Here is an 8,080-nt window from a genome sequence, read left to right as displayed (position 1 = left end):
TCTAAAATGAGTCTCTTGCAGACAGCATATCGATGGGTCTTGTTTTTTAATCCAGTCTATTAGCCTGTGTCTTTTGATTGGGGTGTTTAGCCCATTTACATTCAGGGTAACTATTGAAAGATAGGAATTTAGTGCCATTGTATTGCCTGTAAGGTGACTGTTACCATATATTGTCTGTGTTCCTTTCTGGTCTATGTTGCTTTTAGGGTCTCTCTTTACTTAGAGGACCCCTTTGAAGATTTCCTGTAGGGCTGGTTTTGTGTTTGCAAATTCCTTTAGTTTTTGTTTGTCCTGGAAGCTTTTTATTTCTCCTTCAATTTTCAATGACAGCCTAGCTGGATAGAGTATTCTTGGCTGCCTATTTTTCTCATTTAGTGCTCTGAATATATCCTGCCAGTCCTTTCTGGCCTGCCAGGTCTCTGTGGATAGGTCTGTTGCCAATCTAATGTTTCTACCATTGTAGGTTACATATCTCTTCTCCCGAGCTGCTTTCAGGATTTTCTCTTTGTCTATGAGACTCGTAAGTTTTACTATTAGATGTCGGGGAGTTGACCTATTTTTATTGATTTTGAGAGGGGTTCTCTGTGCTTCCTGGATTTTCATGCCTGTTTCTTTCCCCAAATTAGGGAAGTTCTCTGCTATAATTTGCTCCATTATACCTTCTGCCCCTCTCTCTCTTTCTTTTTCTTCTGGGATCCCAATTATTCTAATGTTGTTTCGTCTTATGGTATCACTTATCTCTCGAATTCTGCCCTCATGATCCAGTAGTTGTTTATCTCTCTTTTTCTTAGCTTCTTTATTTTCCATCATTTGGTCTTCTATATTACTGATTCTCTCTTCTGCCTCATTTATCCTAGCAGTTAGCGCCCCCATTTTTGATTGCACCTCATTAATAGCCTTTTTGATTTCTACTTGGTTAGATTTTAGTTCTTTTACTTCTCCAGAAAGGGTTTCTCTAATAACTTCCATATTTTTTTCAAGCCCAGCTAGTATCTTTAAAGTGATGATTCTGAACTCTAGATCTGACATCGTACTAATGTCCGTATTGAGTAGGTCCCTGGCAGTCGGTACTACCTCTTGTTCTTTTTGTTGAGGTGATTTTCTCCATCTTGTCATTTTGTGCAGAGGAGAACAGATTAATGAGAGAACAAAATGCTAGCAGAGTAACAATGTCCCCAGAAAATATACTCTAAACAAATCAGAAAAGACCTGAAGCAGTGGGAAAAAAAATGGAACGAGAGAAAAAAGAAAAAGAAAAAGATAAAGATAAAAACAAACAAAAACAAACAAAAGAAAACAACAACAACAACAACAACAAAAACAGAATGTCATCAAATATGATCAGGCTGGTATATAGATCAGTGCCACACACTAGATTTGAGGTGTATTTTGGTCTTTTAGAAGAAAGTGCCTCCCAAAATTTTAAAGAAAGAAAAACTTATATATGTACAAAAATAAGGGTTGATATGATGAAGGGATGGAATATGACTGTAAAGATGGAAATTATAAAAAATTTTATAAAAGGAATTGATAAGTTGTTTGAAAAAAGAAGACAGGATTTAAAAAAAGAAAAAGAAAGGGAGAGAATGTGATCAGGCAGGGGAATAGAAAACACCATGTACTAGAGATTTAGGGTATATTTTAATCTGTTAGAAGAAACTATCTCAAAATTTTAAAGAGAGAACAACATATACATATATATATATATATATATATGCCAAAAATAGGGGCAACTACTATGAAGGGATAGAATATGACTCTAAAAATGAAAAATAATTTTTTTTTAAAGGGATTGATAAGATGTTGGTTGAAAAAGGGAAAAAGAAAAATTCAAAAAGAAAAAAAGACAGTTAAAAAAAATTAACTTTGAAAGACTAAAGATTCATGGTAAAAAAGCCATGAATTCTATGTGCAGTAGTCCCCTAGCGCTGGAGTTCTGCCGTTCTCATTGATCGGTAAACTTGGTCTTGGCTGGCTGTTCTCGCTGATCTTTGGGGGAGGGGCCTGTTGCCGTGGTTCTCAAATGTCTCTGCCGGAGGCGGAATTGCCCCGCCCTTGCCCCCTCCCGGCTAAGTAATCTGCTCGGGTTTGCTCTCCGGGGCTTTTGTTCCCTGCGAGCTTTCTGTACAGCTTTGGAGGTGGAGAGTGAAAATGGCGGCCTCCCAATCTCCGCCCCGGAGGAGCCGAGAACTCGGGGCCCCCTCCTCAGTGAGCCCCCAGAGAAAAGCCGTCAGTCACTCCAGTCTCCCCGGTCTCCGGCCGCACTCCGTGCTCACCCGGCCTGTGACCGCGCGTTTCTCTCTCTGGCACCCGACCCCGGGTGGAGTCTCCAAACCCAGCATATCCCTGCGGTGCCCTCCCGCGCGGCTCCTCCCGGGGGAGGAAGGTGAGTCTCCCCAGATCTGCCGCTTGTCGGGTCCCTGCTGGAGGAGCAGGGGCCCGACTGGGCTGCGGATCACGGTTTATGGCCACTCCGAGCTGAGGTCCCGCGCCTGGGCTCTGCCTCTGCAGCCAGCTTCCCTGCTCCGTTACCTGGGAGCTCTGCCGCACTCAGGCACCCCCGGTCTTTCTGTGACCCCGAGGGTCCTGAGAGCACACTGTCCCGGAGGGTTCCACCCCCCGCTCAGCCACCGGAGTGACGTCCCTCATTGGAGCAGACTTTTAAACGTTCCGATTTTGTGCTCCATGGCTCTATCACTTGCCAGAAGCGGCCGTCGGAGCCCCCTCCCCCGCCGTCTATCCTCCCGAATATCGCCTCGGATTCACTTCTCCGCACGTCCTACCTTCCAGAAAGTGGTCGCTTTTCTGTTCAGAGAGGTGTTGCTCTTCTTTTCGTCGATCTCCTGTTGAGTTCGTAGGTGTTCAGAATGGTTTGGTCCCTATCCAGCTGAATTCCTGAGAGGAGACGAAATCCAGGTCTCCTACTCCTCTGCCATCTTGCTCTGCTCCGGGCCTTGAATCTTCATAGGGTTTCTCTCCCACTCTTGGGAGTACATTTGTTGTACCAATACCAGCAACATATTCACCAATTCTGGCTCATCCTGCTTGAATAATTATATGTCGTCAATATGATGGAACCAAGTGAGGTTTTGTGGAATGTCCAGAAGGCCCATGTCCAGGCGGTGCTGGAGCTGCCTCCTATTGTTTCATGAAAGGAGCACCTGGGTGGCTCAGTGGGTTAAGCATCTGCCTTCAGCTCAGGTCATGATCCCAGGGTCCTGGGATGGGTCCCCTCGTTGGGCTCCCTGCTCAGTGGTGAGTGTGCTTCTCCCTCTCCCTCTGCCACTCCGTCCCCACCTCCCCACCTCCCCATGCTCTCTCTCTCTCTCAAATAAATAAATAAAATCTTTGAAAAAAAATATCATGAGAGCTGTTAGATTTTCAGGCATTTTGCAAACCAGTTGTTAAATACAGCTATTAAAAATAAGTCATTATAAATTTATAAGTTATATTAAAAGCAGAGATAATATTTAAAACTGATCATTTCCTCGCTATTTTACTATATTCTGTGATTTTTTAAACTTTTATTTGCATTTATTTTATGCAGAATTTACTACCAGGCCATAAACTTTTGTTTCTTCAGTTTCTTCTGGGATATCTTTTTCTTCTGTGCAACCTCCCCTTCTGGTTTAGGAACAATCTGCTCTTTTTCAGTAAGGATCATCTCAGTGTGGCAGGGATAGCTCACGTGTGGGTGAATCCGACCATGAACCCGGTAAGTTCTGTGTCGCATCTTGGGGGTTTTGTTCACCTGGATGTGCTCAATGCCCCGAGAATCTACATCGAAACCCTTAAGCTCAGCATTGCGGGCCACCAGAGTGGAGGCTGTGGCCCTGGCGCAGCTCCAGGGGGACCCACCGTGCCTGGCAGCTCTGGGGCCCGGGTAGCCCCTCCTCTGTCCGCGCAGCTGCCCCCAGCCCAGTGACACTTCTAACCTCGAGGGAGGGAAGAAAATAGCCGCCTGTGGATTCTAGAAAATGATCCTTTACAGCGAAGGATCCCTCGGCAACAAAACGGCACTGACGGATGTATAACACAAATTATGGATAAATCTCCAATCATTACGAAGCGTGAAGGAAGCCAGACAAAAAGAGCCCCTACCGCAAGGGCTCAATTTGTATAAACTTCTAGAAGAGGCGAAGGGAAATCCTGCAGTCTGTCCTGTGGGCTTCCTTCCCTGCCCTCCAGGGCAACGCCTGTGTGAGTCGCTGGATGTGGCGGGAGGTGGGCAGGTGGGACACACCCCTCCCCCAAGGCCACTAGCAGGCAGGGGAGCTGTGGGAGGAGGCGGGGGGGGCAATCACCTGGAACCCCTGAGCTAGCAGACGGGCCTTGCACCCGAGCATCCTGAAGCTCACAGGCCTCTGAGGCCCTTTGAAGAGGACAGGACTCAGGAAAGCGGGCCGCAGCCCACAGGTGGAGGTTGGGGGCCCCCAGGGGAGGCCGGGGGCCCCAGTGGAGATCAGGGGGCCCCAGGTGGAGGTCGGGGGGCCCCAGTGGAGGTCGGGGGGACACAGGTGGAGGTCGGGGGGCCCCAGGTGGAGGTCGGGGGCCCCAGGTGGAGGTCGGGGGGCCCCGGGGAGAGGTTGGGGGCCCCAGGTGGAGGTCAGGGGGACCCCGGTGGAGGTCGGGGGCCCCAGTTGGAGGTCGGGGGACCCTGGTGGAGGTCGGGGGCCCCAAGTGGAGGTCAGGGGGCCCCAGGTGAGGTAAGGGGACCCCGGTGGAGGTCAAGAGGACCCAGGTGGAGGTCAGGGGGCCCTGGTGGAGGTCGGGGAGCCCCAGATGGAGGTCGGGGGACGCAGACCAATACAAGGCTGTGCTTTCAGGAACTTATATTCCATAGATTCTGACGGTTACCTTAAATGATCGTGAGTGTCACTTTGGGGGTTGCAAATATATTTCAGGTGGGCAAAGACAAGGCCCCTAACAGTAAAACGCCAACCACAACCTGCCTTCCGCATGTGGCCTTAGGACGGGATCTGAGAGGCTCTACACCAAGGAAGACAGAGGCGTGACTCACACTTAACAGAAAGCAGCCAAAAATCACAGGCTGCTGAGCTGTTTTAGAACCAATCATTTGCCCCGACAGCATTTCCCTGCTATGTAATTTGGCAATTATTTGCCTGCCAAGCTATCAGCAACTTTTACCGAAAACAGAGTCAGAAACCTTGAACAACAGCGGCAAAGCATAAGGGAGCCCCACTGCACTTGCCGGAAACACGCGGGGGGCCAGCTCCTGGCATCTTCGTTTTAATGATAAACAGAGCTGACAAGTGCATAGAATGAGCCGGACAATCAGGCAGAAACTGCCACAGTCCTGCCCAAATGAGCACCTTTGTCCAGAACCCCCAAACCCCCAGAGTCCCACTTAGGGATGCAGATGCCGTCTCTCAGAAGTTCCCTGGAGGCCCGGCAGCTCATGACGGCCCCAGAGCCCTGCACCCAGGAGCCGACGCTTCCCCGTAGCCGGGCGTGAACGGAACACAAAACCACCAGCACACTCACTGCACGCGTGCAGTAGGTGCACTTCAAACACGGCTTTTAAAATACTATTAAGATCCTTCCTGTGCTGGCTAGGCCACAGAAGCACCTGAGGCCCGAGAGCGTGCAGGGTGTGGCCTCGGCCCAGACATGAACGACACCTGCATGTTACTGTCATCGGTTCGTACAGGAAGGAAAGAGCTCTGGTCCTTCCCTACCGGGCAGCACGGGACACAAACCACCTGCTAGGAAATGCACGACTCTCTACAGTCTTTAACGATCCCTGTCGCTGTTCACTCCATGCAGCAAGCAGGGCTCTCCAGGTGAGGGACACAGGCCTGCTACAGGTGCTGGGGGGAGGACACGCTTGAGACCCAGAATTCAGGTAAGCACCTGAAAACCGCTATTCCATACGAACCTCCAACGGTCTCAACAGCAAGGACATACCCACTCAAAAGCTGAGTGTGAGTCAGTGTGTATGAGTGTGGGAAGGGGAAGTGGAGGGAGAGTCCAGCTGTGAAACTCCCTGCTTTCTTCACCTGCTTCTTACGCTCTCTGCCCAGTGCTCCTGAGAGAAGGGGCTCCACGGATCAACCAGGCCCGTGCCCGGCTTGGTGGACTCACAAACATGCACCGGGACCAAAGCAGCAAGCTCAGGTGACAGGTCGCAAAGGTAGCCACAGAGCAGGCCTGTCTCCTGGCTTTGCTACCTACCAGCTCGGTGGCTCTGCACGGAGCACTAACCCGGGCCCCTGCTCTCTCATCTGACGGCCTTAACCAGGCCTGCTGCACACGGCTTTTACGGGGAGGACGAGAGAGAGGAATGCGGAGCTGCCACAGCTCTGGTGTGACCAGTCTTCCCTCATGGTGCAGTGCTGGGGGGCGGGGGAGGACGCCACCCCGGGGTCTAACCTCCCTCTGAGCCCCCGACCGCCTGACCCCTCACTCATCTGGCACCTCCAGCAGGCACTCACGCAGGCACACACTTCTTTAGTGTTATTTCCTTTAAGCCACTTCACTGAAACATCAGAGACTGAGTAACACACCTGTGTCAGACGCTGGTCTGAGCACTGGGACCTAGAGACCAATCCCACCAAGGCCAGGCCTCTGGGAGCCCGGCTGGAGAGCACCCGGCCCTGTCTCCAGGATGCGGCCTGTCTCCTAGGTCGGCCTCTCCCTGAGCCCCGTCTCTTCTCTCTGAAGAGCCGTCAGGAAGCGCAGGGACAATGGAGGGGCAGTGGGGGCTAAGAGGAGAGAGGCTCTGGGGTCGAGCCTGGCTGGACTCAGTGGTCACAGCCATGAGCAGAGAGGAGAAGGGAGGGTGGGGTGACGAGCTCAGAGCCAGGGAGCAGGTCCTCCTGCCCTGGCCCCTTGGTCTGCAGTCCTCAGTGGCCGTCAGGGCCAACGCCACACAGGGGCAATGGCGGAGCTAGGATGCCCGCTGACCTACCTGACTGCAAGCCTCACAGTCTTTACCGCTCACCTGCCCTTTATGGGTATGGCTGCCCCTCACCTGGGCAGATGCTCCCATCTCCACCCACAGGGAAGGAAGCTCAGACACGGCGAGATAAGAGATCGTGCCCACCCACCTCTCCCAGAGAAAATGTGGCCCCACTGGACGTGGACCCACATCTATCTGAGTCCAAAACTGCCCTGGCTCCCTGTACCTGGAGGAGGCAAGTGGAACCTTCTAGAAGCCTGGACAGAATGGGGAGGGGAAGTGGGCCAGTGGACTGAAGGGGCTCAGGGGCAGGGAGACAAGGCCGATGGACCTGCTGGCTGATGGAATCAGAACTCGGAGGGGCCAGAGAACACAGAGCGAGAGCCCCTCACTCCTCTGCTGGAGTCTACACCACACGGACAATCCAAGCTGGAATTCACCTGCAGACTCTAAAACGACTGAACTGGACAGCCTGGGTTGGGGACGGGGGCTGGGGCAGGGGAAGCCCATAGGCCTGGAGCAAGGGGCTGGAGAGAAGGCAGCGGTCCTTGCAGGGAAACACCCAGAGGCTGCCATCATTGAGGAAAAGCCGGACTAGCATCCTTGGGAACCAGCAGCAGGCGGCCAGGGCAGCGGCAAGAAGTCCAACTGGGAGCCACAGTGGTGGCTGGATGGGAGTGGGCTTTGGACTGAGGGCTTGGTGACAAAGGACACAGGGCAGGATACAGATGCCCCTATCTCCAACTTCCAGATCAGGAAGGGTGGTGGGCTCATTCTGAAGGACGCGGCTCCAGGCTCCGCTGTGAAGGCAAATCACCCGCAAGCAGCCCTGTGCCTTCAAAGCCGGCTTGCACGTAACCATGTCCTCCATCCCTGGGAGCGCCCAGCAGCGAAGAGTCCTTAAAGGGTGAGCTCAAGCCCCAGTATGCACGGGAGCACACAGAGGGAAGGGATCCGTCCACACTGCCGTCAGTTCGGGCAGTGTAGACCATCACCATCACCACGTGTTCCACCAGCAACTTCTCTCAGGCCACAGCTACACGATCAAATCCACTCACAGATCTGAAAGCAACACTCCTGGGTGCACTCAAGAAAACAACATGCACCAGCAAGCAAGGTGAGAAGCCCCCACACCAGGGAGCCCCGCCCATTTCAGGA

The sequence above is a fragment of the Mirounga angustirostris genome, unplaced genomic scaffold, assembly GCF_029215605.1.
Source record: "Mirounga angustirostris isolate CCGP_5_RB_7025 unplaced genomic scaffold, mMirAng1.0.hap1 SCAF_49, whole genome shotgun sequence".
Classification (NCBI taxonomy): domain Eukaryota; kingdom Metazoa; phylum Chordata; class Mammalia; order Carnivora; family Phocidae; genus Mirounga; species Mirounga angustirostris.
Note: the sequence above shows the minus strand (reverse complement) of the source record.